Raw genomic sequence first — 20199 nt, 5'->3', positions numbered from 1 at the left:
GTGAGAAGCACGCAACAGCAGGTCCAAGCCACAGCAGCGCCGCTAAGGGTGAGCTTATCCGGGACTTTGTATTATGTGTTCATAACCATAGTGAACTCAGTTACAAAGTGATTTTCCTGCGTCAGGGCCCTACTGGACTCGGGGTGCTCGAAAGACTTACTATCACTCAGTTTAGTAGAAGCACTAGGTTTGAAAACTGCCCCTTAAGGAGTCCTAAATATTTGAACAGAGGGACGGGAGCCCGATGAAGGGGGAACCGTGTAGCACGGGGACAGAAGTGTGCGCCCTAAAGGCGGGAGAACACTGGGAGCCCCGGACTTTCATCATAGCCCCTGCCACCAAGTTCCAAGCTTAGAGTGTCTGGCAGATCATGACCCGCTCGTCCAATGGAGTGGGAGCGCGATATGCTTACTAGACCCGGTGTGTGAAAGTCATTGCTTGGACAAAAGATGCCCCCCCCCCTCAACTGGAGAAGTTATGCGTTACCCAAGTCAAGGCAACCACCCTGCCCCCTGAATACCAAGATTTGCATAAGGTGTTCAATTCTCAAGAGGCGGACGAGCTACCCCCTCACCGAGATACGGACTGTGCCATTCAGCTGGTAGAGGCGGAGCCACTGCCAAAGCCAAACTGGGAGGGACTGTGGCTCAGTGGTAGAGCATCTGCTTTGTAAGCAGAAAGTCCCAGGTTCAATCCCTGGCATCTCAAAAAAGGGTCCAGGCAAATAGGTGTGAAAAACCTCTGCTTGAGACCCTGGAGAGCCGCTGCCAGTCTGAGAAGACAATACTGACTTTGATGGACCAAGGGTCTTGATTCAGTATAAGGCAGCTTCATATGTTCATGTATGTTGGGGAGGGACAGTGGCTCAGTGGTAGAGCATCTGCTTGGGAAGCAGAAGGTCCCAGGTTCAATCCCCGGCATCTCCAAAAAAGGGTCCAGGCAAATAGGTGTGAAAAACCTCAGCTTGAGACCCTGGAGAGCCGCTGCCAGTCTGAGTAGACAGTATTTACTTTGATGGACTGAGGGTCTGATTCAGTATAAGGCAGCTTCATATGTTCATATGTACTCCATGAGCCGGGGGGAGCGAGAAGAGCTATAAAAGTTCCTGGGGCTGAACCTATGCAAGGGTTTCATGCAACCGGCCAAATCTCCCCGTGCTGCCCCAGTACTCTTCAGAAAGAAAAAGCACGGCAGTTTATGGCTATGTACTGATTTCTGCGGTGTGAACGCGATTTCTATGAGTAATACGTACCCTCTCCTGCTCATCCGGGACCTCTAGGGGGAGGTGTCTCAAGGGAAAATCTTTACCAAGCTCGACCTCCAGGATGCGTACTTCCGGGTGTGCATCAAGGAGAGGGATGAGTGGAAGATCGCATTTAACACCCCACTTGGACAATATGAGTACTTGGTCATGTCGTTCGACCTCAAGGAGGCTCCGGGAGTGTTCATGAACCTGATCAATGAACTGTTGCACAAGTCCCTTTACAAGGGCATGGTTTGTTACCTGGATGACGTTTAATATACTCCCAAGACCTACCCTCCCACATCGGGTTGGTGCGGGAAGTACTCCAGACGCTGTATAAACACAAACTGTTTGCCAAACTCTCCAAGTGCGAATTCCACAAAACGGAACTCGATTTCCTGGGGTACCGCATATCCACAGGGGGGTTGGGGATGGACCCAAACAAGGTGCAAGCTGTGGTTGACTGGGAGCCGCCCCACATCTGTAAACAATTCCAGAGCTTCCTGGGGTTTGCCATTTTCTATAGGGGGTTCATCAGCAACTTTGCAGAGGTCACCCTACCTCGCACTGAACTATTAAAAACAAAAGGGAGGGAACCGCAAGCCTTAAAAGGCAGTTCCGGCCTCCAATGGACAGGGGAGTGTCAAAAAGCATTTGATGAACTGAAGGCGTGGTTTACGCCTGAGCCCTGCCTAATGCACCCTGACGAGAAGAAGAGGTTTGTGGTCCAATGTAACGCCAGTGATGTTGCTCGCGCAGCTGTGTTGCTCCAAGAAGCCCGGACGGCCAACTGCACCCTTGAGCATACTTGTCCCAGAAATTTAGGCAAGCAGAATGTAACTGGTCAGTGTGGGACAAAGAAGCCTCCGCCATTAAACTCGCTCTTGAAAAATGGAGGCATTATTTGGAAGGGGCCAAAGAACCTTTTGAGCTGTGGACAGATCACAAAAACCTGGCCGCCTTTATTGCCACCCGCAACCTCAATAGCAAGCAAGTGAGGTGGGCAGGCTTATTCCGGCAATTTAATTTTAAGTTGGGCCACATTTCAGGGAAACTAAACTTCTTCGCTGATGCGCTGTCCCGCCACCCTCAACACGACAGCAAGAGGGAGGAAGTTATAGACTCACTGTTCACGCCCTCCCAACTCAGCGCACTAGTAACCACGCGTACACGGAGCCAGAAGGGAACTGAACCCCTGGAGGAGTTTCTGGTGGAACTAAGACAAGCTGCTTTGGATAACTCACCTGGGGGGGAGCTACAATTAGAAAAATCCGAAGACAGGATTTAGCGGAAGGGGGAAAAACTCTACATACCCCCCTTACGCAAACAAGTGATTCAGAGGTCACATGACTCCAAGATGGGGGGCACTTTGGGTTTGTCAAGACAGTGCACTTAATCCAAAGACAATTCTGGTGGCTGGGGCTTAGAAAAGATGTGGGGGAATATACAGCAGGGTGCCCTACTTGTATCATGGCAAAGAAGAGGGGGGGGCCTTCCCCCCGGGCATCTACAACCCCTACCTCCCGCCTCTCAGCCCTGGGAGTGTATATCGATGGATTTTATAACTGACCTACCCCTGGCTATGGAGAAAACCGTGATTTGGGTGGTGGTAGATAACATTCTCCAAACAAGCTCACTTCATCCCCTGTAAGCAAATGCCCATGGCCAAGCAGCTAGCCCAATTGTTTATCCAGCACGTCTTTCAGCTGCATGCCTTCCCCAGTAAGGTGATTTCCGACCGCTGCCCACAATTTGTTGCCAAATTCTGGTCGCACGTGTGTAGATTAGCTGGGATAGAGGAAGGGATCAGCTCCGCTTACCACCCTCAGATGGACGGACAGAATGTAGCAACGCGATGCTGGAGCAATTCTTACATTGTTACACCTCCTTCCAACAGGACAATTGGGTGGCTCTGTTGCCTTTTGCAGAATATGCTTACAATAATAGTGTGCACATTGCTACTAAAATAAGCCAGTTCCAAGCAGTGCATGGGTTGAAGGAAAGCCTTTCCCCAAGCTCACTTCCCTTGCGTCAGCCTCGGTAGACTTAGCGGAATGGTGGAGAGGAATAGCGAAGGGATGGACAGTTATCAGACAACAGCTCCAGAGGGTGCAAGAAGCTTACAAAGCCCAATATGACAAGAAGCATTCTGAACTGTGGGACTTGGCAGTGGGGGATAAAGTATGCATTTCAACTAAGCACTTACCCGATGCCCAAAGCTGTAAAAAATTAGGGATGAAGTATCTGGGACCTTTCCCAATTAAACAGATTATAAATAAAGTGACTGTGGAACTAGAACTGCCAAAAAAACCTTAAACATGTGCACCCTTGTTTCCATGCCAGTTACCTGAAGAAGGACCCTGGGCCCTTGTTATGGCACCCCCAGACAGATTTGCCGCCCCCGAATCTGGTTCGTGGTCAGATTCATCATGAGGTGCAGGAAATCCTCGATGCCAAGTTCAAACGTGGTGAACTGTTTTACCTTATCAAATGGACTCATTTCCCTATCCGTCAAGCAGAATGGGTCAAAGCCGCAGATACAAATTGCAAGGCTTTGATCAAGGATTTTTACAACAGACATCCCGACAAACTCTGGGGAAGAGGGGGACTTAGTGGGGGGGCAGAATGTCAAGAGTCACTCCATCTTTGTTCCTCTTGCCATATGTATCCAATTTGCTAACAATTATACAATGCTAATGCTGTGCTTGCTATGCTGATTGCTTTGAAACATCCTAGCTGTTTATCTAGAGGGAGGGTAGTATGTCTGGGAACTCGCACATTACTATGCAACCAAGGTCAAGGGAGCCGGTGGAGATGTGGCCGAAGGAGTAGATAACGAGCACCTGAGGTGATGATAGAATAGAAGGGAAACCGCGCAAAATCCTTGCTGCAGCTTGGTGCACTTCGCTTGAATTGTAACGGTCAAGGCAAGGGGTTATAAGAGCAAGGAACTGGCAGGAGAACCAGTTCCGACAACGCCTGTACCTGCCTATGATGCTGGAATAACGATCTTGAACTCTTCTTGTCTTTTCCTTGTCTCTGGGTCTGACAGTAAGGAGGGAGGGAGCCAGAAATCTGGAGACTCTGAAGCCCCTTCTGGGCAAGAATTTAGCTGAGACTCTTCTCAAGTGGGGGAGGTATCCTTAACTACTAGATATTCTAGGGGAAAGGTGGTTAAGATCAGCCAATCTGATGAAGCCAAAGGGCTGCGTCCTTCTATAGTCATATAGATGTCATTGGATCTTACCAGCCTTCGCAAGTGCTAACACGATCTTTCTCTCTCTCTGTTCTAGCAGAGGATGATCAGAGGAATAAGGAGGGTGAGGAACATCAGCACATGATAGACAGAATTAACAATGAAGACTTGAACAAAATTGTCAGGACTCAAGGCAGACCCAGGAGAAAGAATGGCATCAGTATGGTTGAAAGCCATGATGCAAGGAAGCGGAATATACGTTTTGCAAAGCACAGGATATTGAAGGCAAGCAAATCCATTCAATTAGGAAAGTATTTCAGAAATAGAGCACAGCTCTTTTTGAATCAAAGTATATACAGAGAGAAAAAACCTTCTGAATATTCAGAGACCAGAAATAAATTTAGTCAGAGTAGCATTCTTCAACTGCATCAGAAAACTAACACTGGGGAGAAACCTTTTGAATGCGGAAACAGATTCAGACAAAGTGGCAGTCTTCAGCATCATCAGAGAATCCACACAGGCGAGAAACCTTTTGAATGCTCGGAGTGTGGAAAGAGATTCGGTACAAGTGGCCATCTTCAATATCATCGGAGAACCCACACAGGGGAGAAACCTTTTGCATGCTCAGAATGTGGAAAGAGATTCACTTGCAATGGCAGTCTTCAAAAGCATCAGATAACCCACACAGGGGAGAAACCTTTTGAATGCTCAGAGTGCGGAAAGAGATTCAGTATGAGTGACAATCTTCAACGTCATCAGAGAACCCACACAGGGGAGAAACCTTTTTTGTGCTCAGAGTGTGGAAAGAGATTCAGACAGAGTGGCGATCTTCAGCGTCATCAGAGAACCCACACAGGGGAGAAACCTTTTGAGTGCTCAGAGTGTGGAAAGAGATTCAGGTGGAGCAGCTATCTTCAAAAGCATCAGAGAATCCACACAGGGGAGAAACCTTTTGCATGCCCAGAGTGTGGAAAGAGATTCAATACGAGTGTCCATCTTCAACGTCATCAGAGAACCCACACAGGGGAGAAACCTTTTGAGTGCTCAGAGTGTGGAAAGAGATTCAGTATGAGTGGCCATCTTCAACGTCATCAGAGAACCCACACAGGAGAGAAACCTTTTGAGTGCTCAGAGTGTGGAAAGAGATTCAGTGAGAGGAGGAATCTTCAACAGCATCAGAGAACCCACACAGGGGAGAAACCTTTTGAATGCTCAGAGTGTGAAAAGAGATTCACTTGCAATAGCAGTCTTCAAAAGCATCAGAGAACCCACACAGGGGAGAAACCTTTTGAGTGTTCAGAGTGTGGAAAGAGATTCAGTGAGAGGAGGAATCTTCAACAGCATCAAAGAACGCACGGAGGGGAGAATCATTAGAATTCTCAATGTCTACCCCGGCCTGCCACACGTGGACTCGTTAATGGCCCCAAGGGTGAAACACCATCCTAATGAATGAGAGCACTCCACCCCCTTGAACTTCCTGATAAACTGTTTGCCCGTCAGCCTCCATTACTGCGGTGGTAGCTCTCATCCCGGAGGGTCCAATGAGGGTAAGGGGAGCAGGCGATGGGACAGGCCCCAGAAGAAGCGAGGACAGAGTAATTCATCAGAGAATCCAAACAGGAGAAACCTTTTCAGTGCTTAGAGTGTGCAAGAAGATTCAGTTAGAGTGGCACTCTTCAACTGCATCAAAGTACCCACACATGGGGGAGGAAACTTTTGAGTGTGCAGATTCAGTCAGTGTGACAATTTTCAAAAACGTATATGAACTCTTATAAGGGAGAAGCCTTTTGACTTTTCAGACTGTGGAAAGAGATTCTGTTGCAGAAGCACTCCTTGATGGCAACTGAGACCCCACACAGGGAAGACACAATTTTAATGTTGGGAGCTTTGAAAGTGATTCAGTCGGAGATGTTCTCTTCTGCTGTGTCGAGGAACCCGCACAAGGAGGATCCATGTAACCTCTTAGCCCGTAAAAAGAGCTTTCCCCCTATTTCATGTCTAAAAGACAACCACAGACCACAAAAAGTATTGGTGCCAATTGCTGGAAAAGTATTGATGCCAATTGCTGTAAAATGCTCTAATCTACAGCAGAAATCTTACTCTAATCAGAAAGAAATGTTACAAGTGCTTGGGCAGGGTATAAAGTTGCATTCTTTTTCTTCTTTTAGGGTTGTGTCCAGTGTTAGCTTCAGGACCAACAGAGTTTTATTCTGAGTAGAAGCTTCAGGGACAGGGAAAGAGAACTTCCTCAAGCCTTCCATCTAGGTAGGAAGAGTGTGGGCGGAGGGTTAGTTGCCAGGCAGGGCCAGTTAGAGTCACGATGCAGAAGGAACTGGACCCTGACTGGGAGAGACCAGGCAAGCCTGATCTTGTCAGATCTCAGAAGCCGAGCAGGGTGGACTCTGGCAAGGGCTTGGATGGGAGACCTCCTTGGAATACCAGCAGTGGGGAAGCAGAGGCAGGCTTTATTTAGCTACCTCTCTGGATATCCTCCAGGCCTCCAGCAGGGGTCAGTCACCAGAGGTCGTCATGGCCTTCAGATGCATACACACACCAAAAGACGAAGAAGATGCATCAGTCACTGGCCATAAATACAGCTGAGACTGGACTAAAGCACTGGTAAAATGTAAGCCAGTGGTGTCCAAATTGTGGCTCAGGAGCCAAATGTGGCTCTTTCATGCATATTGTGCAGCTCCTGGAGGTCAAGGAGGAACTTAATGCAGGCTTACTCTCAAGTAAGCTTACTTAGCACTGGGACCACAGGAGGCCTCTGGGCACTTTCCATAGATAGGCAGATATTTCCACTGAGAGTGACGGGGGGAATGAAGGGGAAATAGGCTTGCAAGCGCCTCTCCTCCACCACACAGGTCACCCAGGGGCCTAGAGCGGGGAAAGCCAGTGCAAAAGCTGAGAGCCCCGGAAGGAGGGGTGGAAGTAAAGGGGGCAGTACCGGGTTCCCCCCATAGTTTCATAGCTCTTGGAGGAGCTGCATTTACTAACCTAAATGTCATGGCAAAGAGATACGTAATGATGCCAACAGAGATGAGAGATTTATATGGTGCCTGTTGTGGGGAGAAAAAAAATTAAAATTGAGGTTTGGGTCCAACATCAAACCATCAGAGTCGTATTAATTTGCTATTCACCTGTTGCAGTAAAAAGGCCGAGGCCTTGAAGCATTTTTTCTTTCTGCTTGACGGCCAGGAAGCTCCTTTCCACTCACCCCCTCGCCCCCCCTTATCACATGGTCTGGTCCAGACACCAGAAGGCAAAATGGGGAGGCATTAACACAGATAAAAATCTGCAATTCACAGAAAATGACCTTAGAATGATGGAATTGGAAGGGACCTCCAGGGTCATCTAGTCCAACCCCCTGCAGATGTACCTCCCCCTAAATTCACAGGATCTTCTCCAGGCTAAACATGCCCAGCTCCTTCAACCTTTCTTTATAGGACTTGGTCTCCAGATCCCTCACCATCTTCGTCGCTGTACTCTGGACCCTTTCCAGCTTGTCTATATCCTTAAAATGTGGTGCCCAAAACTGAACACAATACTCCAGGTGAGGTCTCACCGGAGTAGAGTAAAGTGTGATCTTCACGTGAGCTGGACACTATACTACTGCTGATACAGCACAAAATTGCATTTGCCTTTTTAGCCACTGCATCACACTGTTGACTCATGTTCAGCACATGATCCACCTTACGGCTCCAAAGTGCCTAACTGAGATTGGAAGAGAGCATCCTTCTCTTGATGGTCTGAATAGATTACAGGAAGAACGAGTTATCAGAGCCAAGCAAGTTGGAACAGTAAATTGTGGCCATCATAAATTGTTTTATTACACTCTGTAGCGGTAAAAGTAAACATTCTTCTAAGCACATCTTCTACGCAGAGGATTACATCTGTCTGAAGTCATCGGTGGTTGAAGTCAGCAAATTATGACAATGCAAAAATGTTGTAGCCATTGATCTCAAGAATATAATTGGTTTGTAAGCCGAAAACTCGGGGTCTCTCTAGCCATGTCCTGAAGACGCAGCTTGTCACAGGAGATCGTTGAGAGATCAGAAATCTCTAGTGGGGGGGTGGGGACTTTAGCTATTGTTATGAATACTTACAAATGGGGTATTTAATCATTGTAACTGTTATGCTTATATATGTCTTCGGAGAACGATGCTGTGTTGGCTGCCGTCCAAGAGTTTAGAAGGTTCCTTGTTATCATTATTTTTAAATAAAGGAAGTTTTGGGTTTTCACGCTTAGCATTTTCTTGGGTAGTTTATTTCATATTGTTAGATAGGTTTGTATTTCAAGGATTCCAGCACAGGCCCTTGGTAAAGGCCTACAGGGAGGAAAAGAACCGAGACCCCCGTGGGTGCGAGGGGCCCATGTGTTGGCTCCCCCCCACACAAGGAATTCCAACATCTGTGCGTTTCCTTTTCCCACAGGTGCCAAAAAATAATTCCGTAACCTTTCCCTATGATGGTCTTATGAGGACTGTTATTCCCAGGTTTGTTTTTTTAAGACGTGTATAATGTTTGTTCGTGTATTGCATCTCTCAAACATCTGACATATAATCTATTTGGCTCTTATCTTTAGCAAGTTCGGCCACCTTTGACCTTTGGTCTTAAAGGTGTTCTCTTTGTATTTCTCCAATGGGATCCAGGGAACTGGCCTTTTCCTTCCTTCCTTCCCCAGGGACCAGGAAGGGGTGGAGCCTCATATAATAGAAGGAAGAGAGGCTTGACTCAGTAGCTCTGCTGTGCGATTGAGAGAACCTGGCAAAGCAAGCTCTTCCTCCCCAAGGAAGAAGCCTCAGCCAATGGCGAATATAGAGGGGTTTGCTCTCCAGCTCCTGTGCAATTGAGCAAGCCTTGCAAAGCACGCAGAAGGAATTAAGAGAGAAGGAAGCAAATGGCAGCCATCTGCTGGGGGGCCTGATTCGGCCCCTGGGCTGCATGTTTGACACCCTTGTGTTAGACTATCAGCAGCACCGCAAAAATCCTGCATCCACGTATTTGTGGCACCACGCCACAGCCCATTTGCTGTAGCAGTTAAGTGTGCAGACTCTTATCTGGAAGAACTGGGTTTGATTCCCCACTGCTCCTCTTGCAGCTGCTAGAATGGCCTTGGGTCAGCCATAGCTCTTGTAGGAGTTGTCCTTGAAAGGGCAGCTTCTGGGAGAGCTCTCTCAGCCCCACCTACCTCACAGGGTGTCTGTTGTGGGGGAAGAAGATGAAGGAGATTGTGAGCCTCTCTGAGACTGATTCAGAGAGAAAGACGGGGTATAAATCTACCTCAAAAACATGAATACAAGGCACGGATCCACATGAATCCTCAGGGTTTTTGCTTGGGGTCTCCCCAACATCACCACATATCATGTCCAGGGACACTGCTTGCACCAGAAAAATCACGCATCCACGGCTTCATGGCAACACCATGCAATAAAATTCTAATAGAGGCTGCCAAAAGCTCTGATCAGAAGATGGCAAATGGATCGCTCTCTTTAATATGCAAATAGTGACTGTAAAATCTATTCCAGCTATTTCTTAAAGAGAGTTTCCATCGAGACTACATATCTGAAGACCCTAAACTTTGCAAAAACTCAATTTTGCAAAATCAAGAGAAGGCCAGCCTAATTTGGGGGGGGGAGTCCAGCTCAACCCCCCCCCTCTTTTTTGGTGCTGATTTGCTTTTGGGAACTGCTGGGGTTGTGTCCCCGGCAGGGCCTGGGCAGGAGACCAGGGAAGGAGGGGAACTGGACTGGGCGGGGGGGTTGCCATGGGATTTGTGCCTCAACTGGTACAGGCTTGCCAACATCCAGGGAGGGCCTGGAGATCTGGAAGAGAATTACGAAAGGTATTGAAAACAAATCAGCCAGTATCATAATGCCCCTGTATAAAATCGATGGTGCAGTCTCATTTGGAGTACTGTGTGCAGTTCTGGTCGCTACACCTCAAAAAGGATATAGCATTGGAAAAAGTGCAGAAAAGGGCAACTAGAATGATTAAAGGGTTGGAACACTTTCCCTATGAAGAAAGGTTGAAACGCTTGGGGCTCTTTAGCGTGGAGAAACGTCGACTGCTGGGTGATATGATAGAGGTTTACAAGATAATGCATGGTATGGAGAAAGTAGAGAATTACTTTTCTCCCTTTCTCACAATACAAGAACTCGTGGGCATTCAATGGAATTGCTGAGCAGTTGGGTTAGAACGGATAAAAAGAAGTACTTCACCCAAAGGGTGATTAACACGTGGAATTCACTGCCACAGGAGGTGCTGGAAGCTACAAGTATAGCCAGCTTCAAGAGGGGATTGGATCAACATATGAAGCAGAGGTTCATCAGTGGCTATTAGCCACAGCGTTTTATTGGCACTCTATGTCTGGGGCAGTGATGCTCTGTATTCTTGGTGCTTGGGGGAGGCACAGTGGAAGTGCTTCTAGCCCCACTTGTGGACCTCCTGATGGCTCGGGGGGGCGGGGTTGGCCACTGTGTGACACAGAGTGTTGGACTGGATGGGCTATTGGCCTGATCCGACATGGCTTCTCTTATGTTCTTATGTGACTCAGAGTGTTGGACTGGAGGGGCCATTGGCCTGATCCAACATGGCTTCTCTTATGTTCTTATGTGACACAGAGTGTTGGACTGGAGGGGCCACTGGCCTGATCCAACATGGCTTCTCTTATGTTCTTATGTGACACAGAGTGTTGGACTGGATGGGCCATTGACCTGATCCAACAGTGTTTCTCTTATGTTCTTATGGAACTCTGTCTGGGGCAGTGATGCTTTGTATTTTTGGTGCTTGGGGTGGGGCACAGTGGAAAGGCTTCTAGCTCCACTTGTGGACCTCCTGATGGCACCTGTGGGGGGGGGGGTGGTTTGGCCACTTTGTGACACAGAGTGTTGGACTGGGTGGACCATTGGCCTGATCCAACAGGACTTCTCTTATGTTCTTATGGAATATCAGTGCTTGTCTCCAGAAACCACAGAGATCAGCCTCCCCCCCCCCCATTTGGGAAAGGGCAACTGTAGAGGGGGGGCTCTGTGGCATCAAAACCCTATTGGTCCCACCAGCTTTTCTCGGGGGGGGCACAGAAATGCTCAATGGTCTATTTAAAAAAGACTCATCATCAAAAAAAACCCTTTCGCCCCCCCATTGAATTTTAGGTCCTTATTCTAGGAGGGGGATGAGTAAGGGGTGGGGGGACCCAGCTTCAGTCTCCTTTTCCTGAGCTGGCTGAACAGCACTGAATGGCCTTGGTCAGCCATAGCTCGGGCAGAGGTTGTCCTTGAAAGGGCAGCTGCTGTGAGAGCCTTCTCAGCCCCACCCACCTCACAGGGTGTCTGTTGTGGGGGAGGAAGGGAAAGGAGATTGTGAGCTGCTCTGTGACTCTTTGGAGTGGAGGGCGGGATATAAATCCACTATCTTCATCTACCTCACAGGGTGTCTGTTGTGGGGGAGGAAGGGAAAGGAGATTGTGAGCTGCTCTGTGACTCTTTGGAGTGGAGGGCGGGATATAAATCCAATATCTTCATCTACCTCACAGGGTGTCTTTTGTGGGGGAGGAAGGGAAAGGAGATTGTAGGCCACTCTGAGCCTGTCCTCGAAAGGGCAGTTGCTGTGAGAGCCCTCTCAGCCCCACCCACCTCACAGGGTGTCTGTTGTGGGGAAGGAAGGGAAAGGAGATTGTGAGCCGCTCTGACCCTCTGTCCTTGAAAGGGCAGCTGCTGTGAGAGCCCTCTCAGCCCTACCCACCTCACAGGGGGTCTGTTGTGGGGAAGGAAAGGAAAGGAGACTGTGAGCCGCTCTGAGACTCTTCGGAGTGGAGGGCAGGATATAAATGCAGTATCTTCTTCTTTCACAATGTTTTCACGGCAGACTGGGGAGAGCAGAGTTTAAATCTCTCCTCAGCCACAAAGCACGCTGTGAGGCCTTGGCTCAGTCACATACTTAGGCTAAGTTGTGGAGAAATGAGAAATTCCTCTTCCATGTATGGAACCCACTATAAAATAGTGAAGTAACTGGTTATCAGTATAGCCGAGATAGGATTAAAGCACTTAAGACCTAAAGCAACAGGAGGAGATGATTTTTCCACTGGAGAAGCTGAAAGGCACAACTCTTGCAAAGGACACGAGGTCTTCCGGTTCCAGATTTTTGCATCCCTCACAGAGGATGCTGCCACCAGAAAGCCGACCCCCTGCCCCCTTCTCAAAGCCTCCTTCGGAACCATGTCGTGGCAGAACAGGCCCAGCGCCCTGGGCAAAGACGCCCCCCCCCCTCCTCAGCCATTCCGGTTTGTATCATTCTGGGCAGGAGCTTTCCTGAATCCACAGCAGTACCCAGAATCCAACTGGGCTGGTCTTCAAGGTGCAGCTGGACTTTTGGTTCTGCTGCTGCTCCGGCCCAACCGTGCATCGAATGGCGTTGCTCTCTCAGCCGAATCTACCGCAGGGCTTCATTCCTTGGCCCGCATCATTGCCTGCCCCCCTACAACCCCACTGTGTTCTCTGAGCTCTGCTGACCCCCACCCACAAGTAAAGGAGGGGCTGCCCCTGGGGGAAGCTGGGGGAGTTTGCATTCCTCCTCCTTTGCTGTGGGGGGGGGGGAGAGGGCAAGGAAGCTCAGCCTGGCTTGGGGGAGGGAGTCCTGTTCGCCCCCCTTTTGCTGGCGCTTGCTTGCATTTGGGCATTGCTGGGGTTGTGCCTTGGAGATATATGAGCCTATGAAGCTGCCTTCTTCTGAATCAGACCCCCCCTCGGTCCACCCAAGTCAGTCTTGCCTACTCAGACTGGCAGCAGCTCTCCAGGGTGTCAAGCTGACTTTTTCACGCCTACTTGCCTGGACCCTTTTCGGTTGGAGATGCCGGGGATCGAACCTGGAACTTTCTGCTTACCAAGCAGACGCTCTACCACTGAGCCACTGCCCCTCCCTTAAAGAACCTATGAAGCTGCCTTCTAGTGAATCAGACCCTCCTGGGTCCATCAAAGTCAGCATTGTCTACTCAGACTGGCAGTGGCTCTCCAGGGTCTCCAGCTGAGGTTTTTCACACCTACTTGCCTGGACCCTTTTTAGTTGGAGATGCCGGGGATTGAACCTGGGGCCTTCTGCTTACCAAGCAGATGCTCTACCACTGAGCCACAGCCCCATTCATGGCTCTCCAGCTGAGGTTTTTCACGCCTACTTGCCTGGACCCTTTTTAGTTGGAGATGCTGGGGATTGAACCTGGGGCCTTCTGCTTACCAAGCAGATGCTCTACCACTGAGCCACAGCCCCATTCATGGCTCTCCAGGGTCTCAAGCTGAGGTTTTTCACGCCTACTTGCCTGGACCCTTTTTAGTTGGAGATGCCGGGGATTGAACCTGGGGCCTTCTGCTTACCAAGCAGATGCTCTACCACTGAGCCACAGCCCCATTCATGGCTCTCCAGGGTCTCAAGCTGAGGTTTTTCACGCCTACTTGCCTGGACCCCTTTCAGTCGGAGATGCCAGAAATTGAACCTGGGACCTTCTGCTTCTCTCACCGAGGAGGGGGGGGGGCTCTGGGAAAGGCAGAGGGTGGCTGGCGGGGGCTGGGGGGAGAATTGGCAACCCTCGCAGAGGTAGAAAGGCCCTGAGAATAGGTGGGCAGGGATAATGGACAGTGGGCAGGTTAACCTTCACCCCCCACCAACTCTGCACCATCGCCTGCCTGACCCCAAAGTGGCCGTCAGCATCTCCCTGGACATGCAAAGAAGGGCCAGTTGGCCCCACCAGGTTTTCTCTCCAGGGGAGCAACAGAAATGCTCAAGGGTCTGTTGAAAGAAGAGCCTGATCTCGCCCCCCCTTGAGTTTTAGGGTCCTTATTCTAGGAGAGGGAAGACTGTGGCAAGGGGTGGGGGTGGGATCCAGCTGCAGCCCCCTTTTTCTGAGCTGGCTGAACAGCGCGGGAGGAGCGCAGCCCCCTGCAGCAGAATTACGGTACTCCCGAGCAGCCCCATTGAGCAGCACAAGGCGTGGCTGGCGGCAGCCCGGCTGAAGCTCCTCCAGGACACGTTTCTCCTTCCTCTGCAGCAGGGAAAGGGTTAAAACCGCCGGGCTTCTTGCTAGAGAGGCCGAGCAAGGAGGTGGGGGCAGGAGAGGAAAGGGGCTTTTCCTGGGGAGGGGTTTGCTTTTGCACAACTCAGGAGAACTGGGGTGGGGCTTGCAGAGAAGCTGCAGCAGGAGGGAAAAGGCCTGCAACATCCGGATCCCTGGAAAGTTTACTTAGAAGTAAGTCTTAAAGGAGGAGGAGAGGGTGGGGGGCAATAAACTTTTAGGTTCAGGAGGGGAGGAAGGCGGGGATCATGCCAAACCGTGGCTGTCCTTGGTCAGCCAGCTCCCTCCCGCGCAACCATTTTCTCCCGGGAACTCATCTCTGTCTGCCGGAGGTGGGTTCTAATTCTGGGAGAACTTCAGGCCCCACCGGGAGGATACACACAGAAACAGCTGAAGCCACCGCAATCAACTACTGTGAATGCATCACTAACACATTTTGCTACAGTCCCAAATATCATTTCTTATGTTCAGTGACCAATAAATCGGTCCCCGTCTCTTTCAGGCATATATCCGTTGCACAGTTCCCAATATAATATACAGTGCCCGAAATGTCGCTTAAAGTGCAAACGTCTTCTCAGCCTCTCACAACAGCACTTGGGCTGATCCAGTGTTCCTTGAACAAAGGGCTTGCAAAAAGTATTGTCAGTTTCACGTGTGGATTTCAGTGCAAAGTGGGGGCCTTCTGAGGATGGCCTGGATCAATCTCTCAGGGATTTCTTTGGCACTTGTAGTGAACTTTGTTGGTTATTTATTCAGGGTAGTTGATTGGTTATTTTGGCTTCAGCCCCCTAGAGGTTGGTTATTCTGCTAGGCACCAGTTTTGTTCAGCTTTGGAAGCGGAGTTTGTCGGGGATAAGTGTAAGAAAAGTTAACTGTATGAAACTGATATGAAAACGAAGCTGGTCATTTTCATTTTGCAAACCAACAACCCAAGCTGGCCTTTTGGGGAGTGGGGTGAGTTAAGAAAGGGGTGTGGGCTGGGGGAAGGGAAGTCCAGCCTGCCTTGGCTGCAGCCCCATCCTAACCTCCGGATGCGGGGCCAGTGTGGGGCTGGGGCTGCCCAGCAGAGGAGAGGAACTTTTGAAATACCCCTGTTGCCAAGTTGGAGAGCGCCTAGCAACCCCATTGGTGCTCATGCAAGCACCACCCACACCCACCAATCAGAGCATTAGGCGCCTTCCCTGACAGGCAGAGAGGGGTGGAGCTTGCTGATGTGGCCACACCCCCAATAGATACAGGGCCTGGAGGAACAAAGAATCAGGGCCACACAAGAATCCACCACTGTGAAAATCATGGCATGTAAGTACATAAGGGAACTCCACTGATCGGGGTTCGTGTCCCCACCTGCATCAGTATTCTGCTAAGTGGGCACCCTGGGAGAGAACACGCCTGCTCTCAACACAGCTTGGTGTAGTGGTTACGTGTGCGGACTCTTATCTGGGAGAACCAGGTTTGATTCCCCACTCCTCCACTTGCACCTGCTGCAATGGCCTTGGGTCAGCCATAGCTCTGGCAGAGGTTGTCCTTGAAAGGGCAGCTGCTGTGAGAGCCCTCTCCAGCCCCACCCACCTCACAGGGTGTCTGTTGTGTGGGAGGAAGGGAAAGGAGATTGTAGGCCGCTCTGAGCCTCTGTCCTTGAAAGGGCAGCTGCTGTGAGAGCCCTCTCAGCCCCACCCACCTCACAGCGTGTCTGTTGTGGGGGAGGAAGGGAAAGGAGATTGTGAGCCGCTCTGAGACTCTTCAGAGTGGAGGGCGGGATATAAATCCAATATCTTCATCTTCTTCATCACATTGCCCCTGCCCCATCCCTCCACAGCTCACCAGGTCCGGATGGCATACATCCGAGAGTTCTGAAAGAACTCAACGTTGAACTTGTGGATCTTCTGACAAAAATCTGTAATCTTTCATTGAAATCTGCCTCCGTTCCTGAGGACTGGAAGGTAGCAAATGTCACCCCCATCTTTAAAAAGGATTCCAGAGGAGATCCGGGAAATTACAAGCCAGTCAGTCTGACTTCAATACCGGGAAAGTTGGTAGAAACCATTATCAAGGACAGATTGAGTAGGCACATTGATGAACACGGGTTATTGAGGAAGACTCAGCATGGGTTCTGTAAGAGAAAATCTTGCCTCACTAACCTGTTGCATTTCTCTGAGGGGGTGAACAAACATGTGGGCAAAGGAGACCCAATAGATGTTGTTAACCTTGACTTCCAGAAAGCTTTTGATAAAGTTCCTCATCAAAGGCTCCTTAGGAAACGCGAGAGTCATGGAGTAGAAGGACAGGTCCTCTTGTGGATCAAAAACTGGCTAATTAATAGGAAGCAGAGAGTGAGTATAAATGGGCAGTCTTTGCAGTGGAGGACGGTAAGCAGTGGGGTGCCGCAGGGCTCGGTACTGGGTCCCATGCTCTTTAACTTGTTCATAAATGATTTGGAGTTGAGAGTAAGCAGTGAAGTGGCCAAGTTTGCGGATGACACTAAATTGTTCAGGGTGGTGAGAACCAGAGAGGATTGTGAGGAACTCCAAAGGGATCTGCTGAGGCTGGGTGAGTGGGCGTCAACGTGGCAGATGCACAATGGGGCCAAGAATCCCAGCTACAAATACAAGTTGATGGGGTGTGAACTGGCAGAGACTGACCAAGAGAGAGATCTTGGGGTCGTGGTAGATAACTCACTGAAAATGTCAAGACAGTGTGCGATTGCAATAAAAAAGGCCAACGCCATGCTGGGAATTATTAGGAAGGGAACTGAAAACAAATCAGCCAATATCGTAATGCCCCTGTATAAATCGATGGTGCGGTCTCATTTGGAGTACTGTGTGCAATTCTGGTCACCGCACCTCAAAAAGGATATTATAGCATTGGAAAAAGTGCAGAAAAGGGCAACTAGAATGATTACAGGTTTGGAACACTTTCCCTATGAAGAAAGGTTAAAAAGCTTGGGGCTCTTTAGCTTGGAGAAACGTCGACTGCGGGGTGATATGATAGAAGTTTACAAGATTATGCATGGGATGGAGAAGGTAGAGAAAGATGTACTTTTCTCCCTTTCTCACAATGCAACAACTCGTGGGCATTCAATGAAATTGCTGAGCAGTCGGGTTAGAACGGATCAAAGGAGGTACTTTTTCACCCAAAGGGTGATTAACATGTGGAATTCACTGCCACAGGAGGTGGTGGCGGCTACAAGCATAGCCAGCTTCAAGAGGGGGTTAGATAAAAATATGGAGCAGAGGTCCATCAGTGGCTATTAGCCACAGTGTGTATATATATGTGTATATATATATGTGTGTGTGTGTGTGTGTGTGTGTATATATATATATATATATATATATATATATATATAATTTTTTGGCCACTGTGTGATACAGACTGTTGGACTGGATGGGCCATTGGCCTGATCCAACATGGCTTCTCTTATGTTCTTACTTGGCAGACACAGCCGTAACAGGATGCCAGATTCTCCCTCATGCACTGGGGTTAGGGTGGGAGGATGGGCATCCTTTTGCCAGGTGAGAGAGACACAGACCCCCAGGCAGCACAACAGGGAGGAGCACCAGAGCACAGTCCCAGGAAGGGGGGGTTTCAGATCTCGTTAAGGGAGTTGCCAACAAGACTATGAAGCCTGCCTTTGGGGGGTCAGGAGGCCCAGAAAGGAACCCCAGATGGGATCACATGTGTTGAATAATTCATGCTGATTGGCTGGTCGCACGGCAGGTGTTTTGGCTGATTCTACCACCAACTACCATCTCCAGCAGGGCACCAATGAGATCATTAGTAGCCATGCAAAGATGTTCAAGATCATGGTGTAGGCTTTATTCCAAATAGTATGGACTCTGGAAAATGGTCCTTCTTTCGGGGTGAGCTGGAATACGGGGCCAGGAGAAAACTCTGATAATTCTCTGGGTGAAGGACTTGTGGTATATTCCCTGCTTCTCTTTGGAAATGGAGGTTGTACTTATAAGTGCATCTCTGTGCCTGCATATTTATTTGTGTGTACATACGTATTTTCCTTTTGACACATTCCTGTCTGTCTCTCTGTCCCCTCAGGGAGAAGCCTCTCTTCAGAGCCAAGTGAATAAAGGCAATTTATCAACAACAGAGATGGCCCAAGAGAAGGGGGAGGAGATGGAAGAGCAGGACCCAGAAGGACCTGGATCTGGCAAGAGAGCAAGGAAGAGTTCCCATTCCATCCCACCTGGAAGTGGTGCTGAATTCTGGGAAAGGGCTGTGCCAGAGGCCCTGGCTAAGGCAAAGTTAACTGTATGAAACTGATATGAAAATGAAGCTGGTCATTTTCATTCTGCAAACCAACAACCCTAGCTGGCCTTTTGGGGAGTGGGAGGAGTAAAGAAAAGGGTGGGGGCTGGGGGAAGGGAAGTCCAGCCTGCCCTGGCTGCAGTTCCATCCTAACCTCCGGATGTGGGGCCAGTGTGGGGCTGGGGCTGCCCTATAGAGGAGAGGAACATTTTAAATACCTCTGTTGCCAAGGTGCAGAGCGCCTAGCAACCCCATTGGTGCTCATTCAAACACCTCCCACGCCCACCAATCAGAGCATTAGGCGGCTCCCCTGACAGGCAGAAAGGGGTGGAGCATGCTGATGTGGCCACGCCCCCAATATATGCAAGGCCTGGAGGAACAAAGGCCACACAAGAATCCACCACTGTGAGGAACATGGCATGTAAACACACGGAGGAACTCTGCCTGCTCAAAACGCATCGCCCTGCCCCATCTCTCCACAGCTCACTTGGCAGAGGCAGACGTGACATGATGCCAGATTCCCCCTCCTGCACTGGGGTTGGGGTGGGAGGAAGGGCATCCTTTTGCCAGGCGAGAGAGGCACAGACCCCCAGGCAGCACAACAGGGAGGAACACCAGGGCACAGTCCCAGGAGGGGAGGGTTCAGATCTCGTTAAGGGAGATGCCAACAAGACTATGAAGCCTGCCTTTGGGGAGCTCAGTAAGGAATCCCAGATGGGATCACATATGTGAATAATTCATGCTGATTGGCTTCTCGCAATGGCAGGTATTTTGGCTGACCCTCCCCCCAACTACCATTTATGTATTTTTAGGTTTTTATGTATATTATTGTATAATTATTAATGTATTTTATTGTATAATTATTGACGTATTTAAACTGATCTTTGTTAGCTTTGCACTGTTGTAAGCCGCCCTGAGCCCACCTCGGTGGGGTAGGGCGGGATATAAATCGAATAAAATAAAAAATAAAATAAATCTCCACCTCTGAGATAATTAGTAGCCATGCAAAGGTCTTCAGAGTCTTGGCATAGGCTTTATTCCAAATAGTCTGGACTGTGGAAAATGGTCCTTATTTCAGGGTGAGCGGGAATACTGGGGCCGGGAGAGAACTGTGATAATTCTCTGGATGAAGGACTTGTGTTTTATTTCCTGCTTCTCTTGGGGAACGGAGGTTGTACTTATATGTGCATCTATGTGTCTGCAGGATTGTGTGTGTGTACCTTCCTTTTGACACACTCCTGTCTGTCTCTCTCCATCCCCGCAGGGAGAAGCCTCCCTTCAGAGCCAAATTAATAAAGGCAGCTTTTCAGAGACGGAGGTGACTCAAGAGAAGGGGAAGGAGATGGAAGAGCAGGACCCAGAAGGACCTCAAGCTGGCAAGAGAGCAAGGAAGAGTCTCCATTCCATCCCACCTCGAAGTGGTGCTGAACTCTGGGAAAA

General features: G+C 49.4%; 1 non-coding gene across 1 annotated transcript; it reads left to right on the top strand.

The window, feature by feature from the left end:
* The first annotated feature begins 631 nt into the window (after positions 1 to 631).
* TRNAT-UGU (transfer RNA threonine (anticodon UGU)) lies at positions 632 to 708 on the top strand. Its single transcript has one exon. It is a non-coding gene; the product is annotated as a tRNA-Thr (tRNA).
* The last annotated feature ends 19491 nt before the right edge of the window (positions 709 to 20199 follow it).

Source organism: Heteronotia binoei, chromosome 5 (genome assembly GCF_032191835.1).
Source record: "Heteronotia binoei isolate CCM8104 ecotype False Entrance Well chromosome 5, APGP_CSIRO_Hbin_v1, whole genome shotgun sequence".
Taxonomy (NCBI): Eukaryota; Metazoa; Chordata; class Lepidosauria; order Squamata; family Gekkonidae; genus Heteronotia; species Heteronotia binoei.
The sequence above is the reverse complement of the archived record's forward strand: the minus strand, read 5'-3'. Positions and strand labels throughout refer to the sequence as shown.